This window comes from Bubalus kerabau, chromosome 1 (assembly GCF_029407905.1).
Source record: "Bubalus kerabau isolate K-KA32 ecotype Philippines breed swamp buffalo chromosome 1, PCC_UOA_SB_1v2, whole genome shotgun sequence".
Classification (NCBI taxonomy): Eukaryota; Metazoa; Chordata; class Mammalia; order Artiodactyla; family Bovidae; genus Bubalus; species Bubalus kerabau.
The window spans coordinates 71,596,062-71,611,558 of record NC_073624.1 but is presented as its reverse complement, the minus strand read 5'-3'; the positions used below and the strand labels follow the sequence as shown (position 1 = coordinate 71,611,558).

The window sequence follows — 15,497 nt, the reverse complement described above, 5'->3', positions numbered from 1 at the left end:
AGCCCACCAGGCTCCTCTGTCCATGGGGATTCTCCAGGCAAGAATACTCGAGTGGCTTGTCGTGCCCTCCTCCACGGGATCTTCCCAACCCAGGGATCGAACCCAGGTCTCCCACATTGTCGGCGGATTCTTTACCAACTGAGCTACCAGGGAAGCCCATCTATTACTATATAGTATTACAAACTTTTTTTCCTTGTGATGAGAACTGTTAAAGATTTACTCTCTTAGCAGCTTTCAAATATGCAATATAGTATTATTAGCAAATAATATGCAGTTACAGTATAGGCACCATGTTGTATATTATATACCCAGGGCTTATTTATTTTATAACTAGACCTATTTCACCAACTCCCCACTCTGCCTTCTGCAACCATCTGTTCTCTGTATCCAGAAATTAGTTTTTTCTTAATTATTTTTTCAGAATGCACATATAAGTGAGATCATACAGTATTTGTCTTTGTCTTATTTCATAAGATATAGCATAATGAATTTAATACCCTGAAGGCCCACCCATGTTGTAACAAATGGCAAGATTTAGTTACTTTATGGCTGATTAATATTCCATTATATCTATCTATAAAAATGCATACATACCACAGTTTCTTTATCCATTCATTTTTTGATGGACATTCAGGTTGTTTCCTGCAGTAAGAAATGCTACAGTGAACGTGAGGGTACATTTAAGTTTTTAAATTTAGTGTTTTCATTTACCCTGGAGAAATACCCAGAAGCAGAATTGATGGATCATATGCTCATTGTTCAGTCACTCAGTCACATCCAATCCTTTGCAACCCCATGGACTCCAGCATGCCAGGCTTCCCTATCTTTCAGAGTTTGCTCAAACTCATGTCCATTGAGTCAGTGATGCCAACCAACCATCTAATCCTCTTTTGCCTCCTCCTCCTCCTGCTCTCAATCTTTCCCAGCATCAGGGTCTTTTCCAAAGATTTGACGCTTCACATCAGGTGGCCAAAGTATTGGAGCCTCAGCTTCAGCATCAGCCATTTCAATGAATATTCAGGATTGACTGCCTTTAGGTTTGATCTCCTTGCAGTTCAAGGGACTCTCAAAAGTCTTCTCCAGCACCACAGTTCAAAAGCACCAAATTCTTCAGTGCTCCACCTTCTTTATGGTCCAACTCTCATACCCATCCATACATGACTACTGGAAAAACCATAGCTTTGACTAGACAGACTTTTGTTGGCAAGTAATGTCTCTGGTTTTTAATACTCTGTCGAGGTTTGTCATAGCTTTTCTTCCAAGGAACAAGCATCTTTTAATATCATGGCTGCAGTCACCATCCACAGTGATTTGGAACTCAAGAAAGTAGTCTATCACTGTTTCCATTTTTTGCCCCCATCTGTTTGCCATAAAATGATGAGACTGGATGCCATGATATTAGTTTTTTGAACGTTGAGTTTTAAGTCAGCTTTTTCACTCTCCTCTTTGACCTTCATCAAAAGGCTCTTTAGTTCCTCTTCGCTTTTTGCCATTAGGGTGGTGTCATCTGCATATCTGAGGTTACTGATATTTCTCCCAGCAATCTTGATTCCAGTTTGTGATTCATCCAGCCCGGCATTTTGCATGATGTACTCTGCATAGAAGTTAAATAAGCAGGGTGACAATATACAGCCCAATTTTGAACCAGTCCATTGTTCCATGTTCAGTTCTAACTGTTGCTTCCTGACCTGCATACAGGTTTCTCAGGAGACAGGTAAGATGGTCTGGTATTCCCATCTCTTTAAGAATTTTCCACAGTTTGTTGTGATCCACAGTCAGAGGCTTTAGCGTAGTCAGTGAATCAGATGTTTTTCTGGAATTCTCTTGCTTTTTTTGTGATCCAGCAGATGCTGGCAATTTGATCTTCTGGTTCCTCTGCCTTTTCTAAATCCAGCTTGAAGTTCTCAGTTCATGTACTGCTGAAGTCTAGCTTGAAAGATTTTGAGCATTACCTTGCTAGCATATGAAATGGGCACAATTATGCAGCCATTTGAACATTCTCTGGCATTTCCTTTCTTTGGGATTGGAATGAAAACTGACCTTTTCTAGTCCTGTGGCCACTGCTGAGTTTTCCAAATCTGCTGGCCTATGGTGTGCAGCACTTTAATAGCATCATCTTTCAGGATTTTTTTAACTAGGAACTTTTTTTTAATCAGTTACAAACTAAATTACAAATAATGTTAACAGCAAGAACACTCAAGGACAAAAGGTGAGAGAAGAGAGAGAAAATCATAAAAAGAAAAAAAAAAAACCACATATTTGCATTACAAACCCCAAGGTGCACATGGCAACAAATCCCCACCCATTCCCACTTAAAAAACTACTATAACCTGAAATATAATCGTTCATCCTTCTTTTAAATAAAGATTTTTTCCCCAATGTCCCAACTCAGTTACTGCCCTGAGTGTCAGAATTCTCAAAATGATGTCTCAACCTTAACTTTTACTCTTATGGGGTGGCCTTCAGAGGAAGATGGGACCTAGCACCTTAAGAATCTTGAGAAAAATTCAAACATCTTTCACTTGCCTCATAAGGTCAAGGTGAAGCGCAGTCCCTGTCCTAGAGCCTCCTAGACACACCTTGCCCATAGAAGGGACAGGCAAGAAGCCTAGAAGCCATCATTTCTACTGCAGCCCCACCAGGACTGGGAGTCTTAAGTCTCCCAGATGTTAGGTGAGATGAAACACTAAAACTAGGGTATAAACCGGTTGGATCTATTTTTTTTTTAACCTAATTCTTCAAAACAGTCCCCTCCATCACGTTTTTGTTTTGCTTGGTTTTCAGAGGTTCCAACTTAGCCCCCACTGCTATAAGTTGGCCTTACACAGTGGCTCTGGAAGATTGGGGTCTCTATCATCCCAGATACAGAAAATAATAATAGTGGGGCTTTCAGAGACTGGGATGGCAAACCCTATGTGGATGAAGGAGAAAGTCTTTTTTTTTTTTTGTCTTTTAAAAAAATAAAACAAAGCCAGCCCTCTTAAGCAATGACTAAGAGGAGGGAGAGAAGGTAGTGGAGGCTGACTTAAGTGCATCTAATACTGAAGCGTCCTTTCAATTCCACCTATTTCTTCCCTTCACCCCATCACTCCAGAGTGGACTGGCTAAGAGGGGCAGGTGAGTGCTAAGGCATCCAGACAAGATCAGTGAGCTAAGCGCCTGGGCTGAGCCAGATCACACTCACACTGGAGGAGAGGGTGATACTGGGGGTAGGGGCTTGAGAAGGCCATCAGAGTCGAAGGTGAGGTACTGGCTTGGTCACATCCTGGAAGAAAGGGTGAGCCAGAGCTGCCTTGGCTGAAACCCACTTGTTAGGCTCGTAGTGCAGCATTTGCAATAACAAGCTCCGTCCATCTTCATCCGGGGTGGCACCACTTTGCTAAAATCTTGCCTGGCCCTCTTGGGGAAACTTGGCTTATAATCCGACATAGAAATAACTCCTGGCCAAACCACCTCATCTGGGGTCTCCAGGGAAGAAAGATCCAGAAGAGTTGGTTGATCTCAGAATCTCCAGGAAATAGGGCCCAGTGGGTCACCATCTCAGCAAAGATGCAACTGAGGCTCCAAATGTCCACAGCTATGGAGTAGTATTTGCAGCCCAGAAGGATTTCCAGTGCTCAGTACCACAGAGTCACCACCTCGTCGGTATAAGTACGAACAGGGACCCCAAAAGCTCTGGCTAGTCTGAAGACTGCTAGCTTGACGGACCCATCTGCGTTGATAAGCAGATTCTGAGGTTTGAGGTCTCGGTGCAGGACCCGATGAGAGTGGCAGAAAGCTAGGCCCTGGTGCAGCTGGAACAAGTAGCTCTTTATGAGGGGAAGAGGAATGCCAGTGAGCACAGAGGCATCCATGAATTTCTTGAGATCCTAGTGCAGAAACTCAAAAACCAGGTAGAGTTTGTTTTCTGTGTGAATGACATCCAGCAGTTTGACAATATTAGGGTGATTAAACTCCTTAAGCCGAGAGATCTCTCATATGGCAACTGGGTACACCCTCTGTCTCTCAGTGTCCAGGCGGATTCTTTTAAGCGCCACCACTTCTCCCGTCAACTTGTTTTTGGCTTTGTACATAACTCTGTATGTGCCCTCTCTGATTTTTTTCCACTTTTTGGAAGTTCTCATGAAGCCTAGCAAGTCAGGTCAGCCTGGCCTGGAGCGGGGGCCTGGAAACCCTGCAGAAAAGGGCACCCAGCTCTTGGGAGCTGAGGAGGGAAACAGGGCCCAGCACCCGCAACCTGAGGTCGGGATGGAATGCAGTGAATCTCTTGCTCTTGTCAATTTATCCAACTTGAAACAATATTGTGACCTCCACCCCTCCTCCCTGACCCAGTTCTCTCCTTTCAGGATGTTAATGGTAGTTCTATTTAATTTTCTGAGGAACTTCCGTATCATTTGCCATAGTGGCGCCATCAATTTACATTCCCAACAACTTTTTTTCTCCATATCCTTGCCAACACTTATTAAGGTCTTTTTGATAATAGCCTTTCTGAGAGGTGTGAGTGGCTGTCTCATGGTTTTGATCGGCATTTCCCTGATGATTAGTGACGTTGAACCTCTTGGCATGTGTCTGTTGGCCATCTGTATGTAGTCATCTTCAGAAAAATGTATATTCAGATTTTCTGTCCATTTTTTTAAATTGATTTTGAGCTGTATGAGTTCTTGATATATTTTGGATATTAACCATTTATCAGATAAATGTCTACAATGTGCAAATATTTTCTCCCATTCAGCACTTTTTCATTTTGTTGATGGTTTCCTTTGCTGTGTAGATGCATTTTAGTCTGATGTATAGTCACTCTTGTTTATTTTCCCCAGGTGCCAAATCCAAAAAATGTTTGTCATGGCCAATGTCAAGGAGCTGACCACCTGTGTTTTCTTCTAGGAGCTTACCACCTGTGTTTTCTTCTAGGAGCCTTGTGGTTTCAGGTCTTACGTTCAAGTCTTTGTTTATGGTGTAAGTAGTCACTTGCTTTCATTCTTTGGCATATGGTTGTCCAGTTTTCAGTATATCATTTGTTGAAGAGAGTGTCCTTTCCCCAATGTGTATTCTTGGCTTCTCTGTTATGTAACTGACCCTATATGCATGAGTTTATTTCTGAGCTCTCTATGCTGTTCCACTGGGCTATGTATCTGTTATCAAGCAATGTTATAGTTGTATCAGGGAACATGATGCTTATAGCTTTGTTCTTCTTTCTCAATATTGCTTTGCCTATGTAGGGTTTTTGTGGTTCCATATAAATTTTAGGGCTGTTTGTCCTATTTCTGTGCAAAAGGCCATTGGAATTTTAACAGAGATTGCATTCAATCTGTAGGTGCTTTAGGTAGTACAGATATTTTAACAATATTAATTTTTCCAGTCCATCAGCACAGTATATCTTTCCATTTATTTGTGTCTTAAATTTCTTTCATCAATGTCTTATAGTTTTCAGTGTACAGGTCTTTCACCTGCCTGGTTAAATTTATTCCTAGAAATTTCATTCTCTTTGACCCAATTGTAAATGGGATTTTTCCTTTAATTTCTCTTTCTGATAATTTGTTATTAGTGTATAGAAATGGAACATATTTCAGTTTATTAATTTTGTATCTTGCAACTTTACTGAATTCATTTTTTAGGAAGTCTTCAGGTTGTTTTTTTTAACATATACTGTCATGTCATGTGCAAATAGTGACAGTTTTACTTCTTTCTAATTTGGATGCCTTTTCTTTCTTTTGCCTTCTAATACTGTGTTTAATAAAAGGGACAAGAGTGAGCATTCTCATCTTCTTTCTAATCTTAAAAGTTTTCAGCTTTTCATCTCTGAGTGTGGTGTTAGTTATGAACTTGTTATATATGGTCTCTATTGTGTTCAGGTGAATTCCCTTTATACTCATGTTGTTGAGTTTATCATAAATGAATGTTAGAAATTTGTCACATACTTTTTCTGTATCTATTGAGATGCTAATATAATTTTTATCTTTCATTTTGTTATTGTGGTGTATCACCTTGTTTTGAAGATGTTAAACCATCCTTGCAGCCTTGGAATAAATCCCATTTGATCATGATGTATGATCCTTTTAATATATGGTTGAATTTGGTTTACTAATATTTTGTTGAGGATTTCTGCATCTATGGTTACCAGGGATATTGGCCTTTAATTTTCTTTCCTTGTGATGTCCTAATCTGATTTTGGTATTGTATTAATTCATCTTTGAAAGTTGGTTGGAATTCACCAATGAAGCCACTTGATCCTACGGTTTTTTGGAAGGTTTTACTGATTCAGTCTCCTTACTAACAGTTGGTCTGTTCACACTTCCTATTCCTCATGACTCTGTCAGAATGTTGTGTTTCCAGGAATGTAGCTAATTCTTCTAGGTTGTTCAGGTTGTCGGCATGCAGTTGTTCACAGTAGTTTCATGAACCTTTGTATTTCTGTGGCATCAGTTGTAATGTCTCCTCTAATTTCTTTCAGCCCTTTCTCTTTTTCTCTTGGTAAGTCTCACTAAAGATTTGTCAACCAAAGACCATCTCCTGGTTTCACTGGTATTTTCTATTGTCTTCTTAGTCTCTATTTCATTTGTTTCTGCTCTGTTCTTTATTACTTCTTTCTTTTTACTAACCTTTGTTCTTTTAATTCCTTGAGATATAGTTAGGTTGTTTGAGATTTTCTTGTTTCATGAAGTATACACTTGTCACTACAACCTTTCTTCTTAGAACAGCTTTTGCTTCATCCCATAGGTTTTCGTACGTTTTATTTCCATTTTCACTTGTCTCAAGGTTTTTATGATTTCTCTGTTGACCTATTTGTTTGGTAGCTTAATTGCCACATATTTGTGAATTTTCTGATTTTATTCTTGTAATTGATTTCTACTTTCATAGCAGCATGGTGAGAAAATATGGCTGATATGATTTCAGTCTTCTTAAATTTGTTAAGACTGTTTTGTGGCCTAAAACATGATCTATCCTGGAGAATGTTCCATGCACACTGGGAAAAAAATGCATTTTGTATTGCTGTTGGATAGAATGCTTTATTTCTGTTAAGTCCATCTTGTCTAATTTGTCATTTAAGGCATATGTTTGATTTTCTGCCTATGAGTGATTTCTATTGATGTAAGTGGGTTATTAAAACCCCCTACTATTATCATACTGCTGTCCATTTCTCTCCTTAAGTATGTTAATATTTGCTTTATACATTTAGGTGTTCCTATATTATGTGCATAAACATTTACAAATGTTATATCTCCTCGTTGAATTGACCCTTTTATCCAAAGAAGTATTCTTGAGAGGGCTAGTGACTAATATCCTTGCTGAAGACAATTAAGACTCAAGATTCCCCTCTGCCATTTAAGCATTTTAAGTAATTACAAACTGTTAGTAAAATGTAACATACTATAGAGAAAAGTTACCTTAACAGGTGGGATAAGACATCAAAAAATGCTAATAGCTTAGTTCTAGAGTCCAGTAAGTTAAGTAACTTAGAGAATACTGACATAAAGTTAAAAATAATCAGAGTACTGATCCATAAAAGAAAGCTGAAAAGCAGACTATAGATCATCTAAAGCCTAGTTCAGAAGAGCTGACTAGATAAGAAATACTTATATTAAAAATGATTCGATTACAACATCTACCCAGCTCTTTTCACCTTTACTTTTACCCTAATGCTTATCACACCTCCTCCTCTCAGCAGTAGAAACTCATGAAGAGTCCATCTTTGGATTAGATACCTTTAGATTTTTCTCTGTGGAAGATGGAGGAGTCTTAGCATTCTCTTGTGAGTAGTGCTTAGCATATCAGTTTACCTCTTGAAAGCTGCAGTAGATTGTCTCCAAAGCTGGCTGCCAACTATGCCTTCTATGTCAGTGTGCAAATGCTCATTTTCTCATCAAGATGCAGTGTTTGTAGACCCATCCGTTGAACTGTTCTGGCCTGTGACTTGCATTGATTAACAGAATGCAGAAATGACATTCTGAGAATTCCAAGCCTATGTCTCTAGAGGTCTATAGCACCTGCTTTCACTCTTGGAAACCAGCCGCCCTGCAAATGTCAGACTAAATTACTGAGTGATGAGGCCACCAGGGGGAGAACCTAAGTGCTCTGAAATTGGGAGTGAGCCCATCTTTGATTCTCAAACCCCACTTGAATCACTCCAGGTGATACTGTAAGAGAGAGGCCCAGCCAGCTGTCAGCTTTCAGGCCATTCCAACAGAGGTCACAGACATCACAGAGCAGAGAGGAGCCATCCACACTGAGCCCTGCCCAAATTTCTGATGCACAGAAACATGAACAAATGGTTGTGGTTTCAAGCGGCTAGGATTTGGGTATTTTATTACACAGCAACTGACAACGGAAACAAAGTACAGATAACCTGGCTCTGGAGGATTTGGGATACAGTGATTAAAATTATAAACTAAAAAAGAAAATGGCATTAAGGAAGTATATTTGTAACTTGGGAAATAATCCTCCTTTTGGAACCTGGCAGAGTGAATGAAATGGGAAAGCAGACTTACAGCAATAATGCAGACTCCGCCACCACACAGTAGCCCACATGAACAGACAGTTGTCAGACAAGAGTCCTTCAAATTCCGAGTTGCCTAGTAGTTTGTGTGTCTTTTAGACAGCAATAACCACAGCACATATTACTGTAATCCTTTATAGTTTGACATACATACATACTTTGTTTTTATTTTATTTTTTTTTCATACTTTGTTTTTAAATGCTCACGATCTTCACTGTGAAAAGGAAAAAAAAATAAACCAACAAACAAAACCTGTTTGTGGGAAAAAAGCAAAACGGGGGACGGGGGAAGTCATCTGAATGTGGAAGAGCTCACCTCCTGTTTAGCATTTTGTACCTAAGGAAATAAAAAAACAAAGAAAAATAATGCAGAGACTCTTAACTGATGGCTACGATGACAGCATGGCAAGAGTTCGCTACACCTTGCTTTTGCTTCTTTGTGCAGCTTATAATGATCATTAGTAAACTAGGAAAATTTTGACTTGGGGCTATGAGTGTAGAACAGGGAAACAAAGGTCTTTAAGTCCTCACTCATGATAAGCCTATCTCATGTTATACCATTCGTGACCCTTGGGAGAGTGAAATAGTTCTTTGGCTCCCAAGACTGTTGCTTATGAGTGTTAGCTCATATTTGAAGGAAAATAAAAATTTTAAATTATAAGTATGAAAATTAAAAAAAAATTCTCATCCTCATTTAAAAATCCCTATCTACAAAATACTTCAAATTTGTTGCCATCCTACTTTTTTTCCTTTAATTAAACGACAGGCCAAAGAATAAATTATATATCCGAGCAATCTATCTGCCTTTTTAATTGCTTTTTCTGTCATTAGAGCCCTGAAAAGACTGCTCTCTCTTAGTACATTTCCCTACGTTTTTGGCCTCACATCTTTCACTTCTGATGAGATTTTCCAGTCACCTAACCTCCTCTGGTTTACTGATTCTGCCTTCATGTGACTGAGCATGAGACGGAGCCAGGGTGCACCTTGGCTGCCTTGCAAGGACAAGGTCTGATCGGTTTGCTGGTCCAGCGGGACCGTGGACAGGTCTTTGGAAAGTGTGAATGAAGATCTGGTGGACGGCACTTTTCATGTGTATGAAAGGCATACACATATGAGCTTTCTCTTTTACCCTTGTTTAAAATTTTAATTAACAAATCTAGTCACAAAAAAATAAAAGCAGATTAGCTTATTCAGAAGGCGCTGTTGGGAGGTGGGAGTGGGGTACTGTTGACATAAGGGCAGGAAAAACGTGAAGCTGCAGCAGCAAAATGTCCCCAAACAAGTCATTTCACACTCTCTAAGCACCCTGATTAAAGAACTGTGGAACTGAAAACAGCAGTCTCAGTAGTTCTGAATTAGACAGTCCTACCTCCCTTTTGAGTTTGATCAGTGAGAAAAAAAAGTTATAATATTCTGGAGAACCGTGAAATTTCTGATCTCTCTGTCCTAGGTGGGAAAAAAAAAATTCTGATTCCTGGAAGTTCTAAACATTAAGTCAGGGGACATTTGGCCAACTTACCAATGTACGATAGAACCTGAAGGAAACAGTGTGCTTGTTTTCATACTTAGGACCACTGTAAGTGCTATCATGATTAGTATTGTATGCCTTAAAATATAATGCCAACAGATGCAAATATCACAATGGGCTTCCCAGGTGGCTTAGTGGTAAAGAATCTGTCTGCTAATGGAGACACAGTTCCATCCCTGAGTCAGATGATCTGCTGGAGAAGGAAATGGCCACCCACTCCAGTACTCTTGCCTGGAAAATCTCATGGATAGAAGGGCGTGGTAGGCTTTAACGTTAGTTAGGTCTTTCCTGGGTTTGCACATTGCCCTGCACATGTGCAAAAACTCATATGTCTTCAATAATATGCTATGGCTTTTCAAAGCCTTCTATGGACATCTTCACTAGCTTTTCACCTTTTTCAGTATTTTGGTCAGCTTCTTGTTAACCTCAACAGGTATGACTGCCTTAGATAGCTGTGATGTTGCTGATTGTTTTCAACTACCATCTTGGAGATAGAATTGTTTACAGAGCTGTTTACAGGTAAAGTTAAGTGCTGAGAATGCAGGCCTTTCCAGAGAGTGAGATTCAAATAGTGACTATTCTCTGGGGCTGGGGATTTGGGGGGAGCTGCACACACAATCTGCTAGCCTGCTGGACCTCAGAGATACGGTAGTCACAAGGCTGTTGTTGCTCAGGGCTACCACAGATGCTGAGAGAGCACAAAGAAACTGGTTCAGCTGAATTACCACCTTGTTCCTATTATGATTCAGCTATTGTTACCGAATAAACACTCCCTCCATTGTTGCAATCCTCTGATGAGTCTCCAGAGTTCTGAAAAAGGTGATCTGGGGCAACTTTTACCAGTATGCTCTTTGCTTATATGGAATAATGGATTTTCAGGTCATTATTCTACCATTCTAGAAGCACGTCTCCAGATGAGGAAGCGAAGGTCCAGGTAGGCTAAGTAGTTGCCCAAGGACCCAGAGCCAAGCAGCTCCAAACACAGGATTTCAAATCCAAAATTCAACTTTACACTCAACTCCCTCCTGCTCCAACAGTTTTCTGGAACTTCTCATCAGAGAAGCAGCAGTGGTTACAAAACCTCCACCGCCTACATACATGTTAGATAGCATTTTTAACAAAGCCCTTTCACATTGATCTCCAGTCTTAAGCTTTGAACTTTGTACTAATTAATCAGTATCATCACACCCACCAATATCATCATCTATAAAATGTATTTCTGCCACAGGATCTTATTTCCCTCTCTAGTTACTCTATTCAGCTGGAGCTCTATGCCAGCATCTCCTTAGCACTTATTATGAAGGTTTACATTGGCAAGATTTACTTTCAGGATGAAATTGAGTACCAGACTCAAATATAAGGCCCTTACCCAAGCAGAGTAAATGGTGTGTGCTACCCCAGGGGTATTAGCCACAGTACCTGAACTTTCTATACATTTTTCAGTAAGAACTGAGGAGCAGGTAAGCTTCAGCTCTCCATGCTTGACAATTAACAGCTGAAGAAGAGGAGATACCCAGAGTCTGGAAGAACTGAACAAAATTCTGTTCAAATTCCTTTGAATAAGAAGTATGCTTAAAACACTGTACATTCTTGAGCACAGACCTGTAATAAAAGTAACAGTGAAAGGTAAATCTTTCACCATGGTGCCCAGATGCACTGTTTATTACAAAATCTGAAGGGTCAGAATGGAGAGTCATCTGCAGTGGTATCAATATTACGGCTCTTGACATCTCTCTTTATGGGCTCAGTTGACCTCAAGTAAGAAAACCGTTTCCTGTACTAACAGGGCATTTTTCAATGATCTACTTGACCTCTGCCTCTGGGCTTAGCAGTCAAGAGTGGTAAGATGACATTTTTAGCAGAACAAAACCCAAAGAATTTAAGCTTAAGGGAACCCAAATCCAACAACGTGGTAGCCACGAACATTTAATTAGTTAATACCCATCTCTTCCTGCAGGGATTTTAGTACCTGTCTGCACACTAAAATCACCGGGGAGCTTTAAAAAAAAACTCTTAAACCAATTAAATCTGAATCCCTCCAGGAAGGGACCCAGCCATCAGTATTTCTGAAACATTCTCCAGTGATTCTAATGTGAGAACCACTGTATAAAGACATTAAGGACACACACACACACCAGAACTAGCTTTGGCCAGTTTCATAAAGTATAAGACATCTACTTAAATCTGAATTTCAGATAAAGAATTTTTAAAAATATAAGCATGTCCCATGCAACATTTGGAACATAATCAAAACATTATTTGCTGTTCCTCTGAAATTCAAACGACTGTCCTGTAATTTTCCTGTAAAACCTACACAGGAATTGTAGGTTTGAAAATTAAAATTGAAAATTAAGCATTAGGGGCATGAATAACACTCTACCAACAGAGAAATTTCACTAGTTAGTCATTTCTTATAAAAAAAAATAGTATCACCTGGAATATAACAAAACTGTGCTAGGCCAAAGCCATCCCAGGCAGTTTCCAAGTCATGGAGGAGGATGCAGGGCCACAGGAATGTTCCAGGCAGGTTTCCTTCATGCCCATGTCAGTCTGCTAAGACTGCCATAACAAAACACCACAGACTGGGTGGCTTAAACAGCAGAACACTATTGTCTCACAGTTCTGGGGCTTAAAGTCCACAATTGAGGTGTTGGCAGGGCTGGCTTCCCCTGAGGCCTCTCTCCCAAGGCCTGGCTGGGCCTTCTTGCTGCCCTCACAGTCTTTTGCCTGTGTGTATGCGTCCCCGTCCAAATTTCCTCCTATAAGGACGCTAGTCCCATTGGATTGGGCCCCACCCGAATGACCTCATTTTATCTGAATTACCTCTTTGAAGGTGGAGTCTTGAAATACAGTCACATTCTGAGGTGGTGCAGGGTTGGGTCTTTTAACAAGTGAACTGGGAGGGACACAATCCAGTCCAAAAAAGTGCCCCTCACTGGACTGCAGGGCTGGGGAGCAGGGGAGGCTGTGGGGTAGCCCAGTCTGATGGACTCCTCTCCATGCCCTACCACCCAGGAACAGGGAAAGGAGACTTTCTGAGGGAAATGACAGAAATTAGGGTCAGGAGAGCAGAGGAAGGGTCAGGAGGGCAGAGGAAGCACCACTCTTTTTTGCGAAGAAAAGGGTAAAAGCGATGCTATCATATGGGAGGAGGATTAGAGGAAGAGAAGAAGAAAGTGTTAAAATCAGAGGAACTATGTGCAGGAGAAAGGAATATAAAGATATTACCCATTCTTCCAGAGGTTGCGAACATTGGGGAAGGGAGTAGAAATCACCATTTCTATAGCTTAAATTGAACGCCCCAAAAAAACAAACAAAAAACATCGCTCCCTTTCCCCTGCTATTTTAGGGAGGAAAACAAAAACGGCCTCAAGTGTTAGGCTTTGCACAGGACTCAGAGAGTCGGGCGGTCATTTTACTGAATTCTCGGGCTTGGTCAGCCTTTAAGAGCACAGTTCATTGTTTCCCAGCAGCTGACCTGGGTTTTACTGCTCTCTGGCATGAATATGTATGGTTGGGAGCCCCAGATGTGCCAGGCTGCTGGCGGGTTTTCAGGATTTGCAGGCGCACACGCACCGGCCTGCTCAGGGTTTCAGGCGGCGCCAACGGAAAGAACAGCCAGGAAGTTTCCCTCCGGGGAGTAGTCACTGCCAGTCCTTCCCCGCTGGATGCGTGGGCTACAGCCGGCAGGGGAGGCTTGGGCGGGTGGAAAGGGGCCTGGGGGAGGGCGGAATCTTGACCTAGGGGTTTAGATGGAGTTAATAAAGCACATCACTCTCCTGTTTCCTCACGTTCCACGTCTGCCAAGAGAGTGGTAGGAAAGGGGGCGGGGAATCGGCTAATACTGCAAAAGGAAATCCAGCCACAAAGCCACCGAACTTTTCCAGGGTGCTAAGGCACCGAGGTTCTCGCAGCCCGGCTTCTGGCGCCTTTGTCCCCGCGCCCATCGCGAGCTCTGGGCAGAAGGTCGCCGGCGAAGGCGGCTCACCCGCCACAGATTGGCTGCCTGGCCCGGGGCCAAAACTCGCCGCAGCCACTCGCTGCCATTCCGACGTGAGTGAAGGCTCCTTAGTAAGAGTGTAAATAAAAATCCGGGCTGAGAAATGAGTTTTCCATGCCAGCGATCACCGGCCGAACCTTGGCTGTAAATAGTCTGGCGGAGCGGCGCAGATGGAGCCCCCGCACCTGGGGGATCGCACCATCTCCGAGAAGCGCCATGGCCACAGCTGGGCGCAGTCCAGACACCGGTCCTCAGGGAGGCCCGGGGATGCTGTAACCACAGGTAACGCGCCGCCTCCCCTCCCCCGCGCTGGAATCATCTTAGCCTGCCTTGTCCTCGGGAGGACGGACCGCCAGGCCCCCTAATTTATGGTCATTGGTGTAATAGATTTAACGTGATTTATCTGACCGCAGAGGAGATGGCAAACGCTTGGAGGAGAACGATTGGCCGGGCAGGCTTTGTGCATTTCTGATTGGCCTTATTAATTTCCAGCGGAGCTGAGAAGCGGCCTCTTGACTGAGACAAGGAAGTCAACCTGGCAACAGCCTCTACGGAGAGTGGGCTGGGGCCTGGCAAAGGTTTAGCTTTGGCGGAAACTTAAATAATGTACTGCTTAAAAAGTCGAGGAGTCTGATAATGTACTGCTTAAAAAGTCGGGGAGTCTGACAGAATTTGCTAGCATACTGATTAAAGTAGATTTAGTCCGAGAGGGTAAGGATCTTTTGATTGGACAGCTTCCTTATTTTTTTTTTTTTTTTTTCCTTTTTTGTATAGGACGTGGGAGGTGGACGGGAGGAAGAGCAGGGAGATTACTTTTTTTATTTTTAATATTTGAGTTGGGGGGGGGCGGGAAGCAACACTACTTAGAAGAGAAGGAATTTGAAGGCGTCATGGCGGGGGGGGGGGGTGGTGGTGAAAAAAGTGTTTCTAAAAATGCTGTATTTCACAATCATTTGTGTGGGAAAAAAACGATTTCTTGCCTTTTGAGTTCTCTTCAGACATCACAACTAGTATTTACTGAATATATAAGTTACTGGATAAGCACACCAATATACCACACTTCACAAGGTCGTTACTCTGTGTTACTGCAGTAACTGTCATTTAAATGTCACCCTTGAGTGATGCAACTTAGTCCCTTGAATAAGAGGGGCTAAATAAGAATACTGGGGAAGTTATATTTAGTGTAAACTATTTCCATATGAATGAATAACCCGTTCAGTGGGGATGGATATGCAATTCAAATATATATATATATATATTCATTTACTGTATTTATTTGTGTGTGGGGGACTCAAATGTAGACACATAGCACTAGGCAACCCCTAAATACAATCCTTAACACTGTTCCTCTGGGGGACCAGAACAAAACCAGAGAGCAAGGGAGAGGACGTGATTGCTTGGAGAGAGGGGCAAGTTGGTGTCACACGTGCAGTGGCACACTCATTTCTTTTATTTATAGCTCTAACCAGAAAAATA

The 15,497-nt window shown here is 41.7% G+C and overlaps 1 long non-coding RNA gene and 1 pseudogene across 1 annotated transcript; both read right to left on the bottom strand.

Annotated features, from left to right (window-relative positions):
• Positions 1-2,829: 2,829 nt before the first annotated feature.
• LOC129641643 (cyclin-dependent kinase 2-like) lies at positions 2,830-4,442 on the bottom strand (annotated as a pseudogene).
• A 3,840-nt stretch (positions 4,443-8,282) lies between these two features.
• LOC129650640 (uncharacterized) lies at positions 8,283-13,220 on the bottom strand. Its single transcript, XR_008713909.1, has 2 exons — positions 12,455-13,220; positions 8,283-8,830 (listed from the first exon to the last, which is right to left on the bottom strand). It is a non-coding gene; the product is annotated as an uncharacterized LOC129650640 (long non-coding RNA).
• Positions 13,221-15,497: the final 2,277 nt, after the last annotated feature.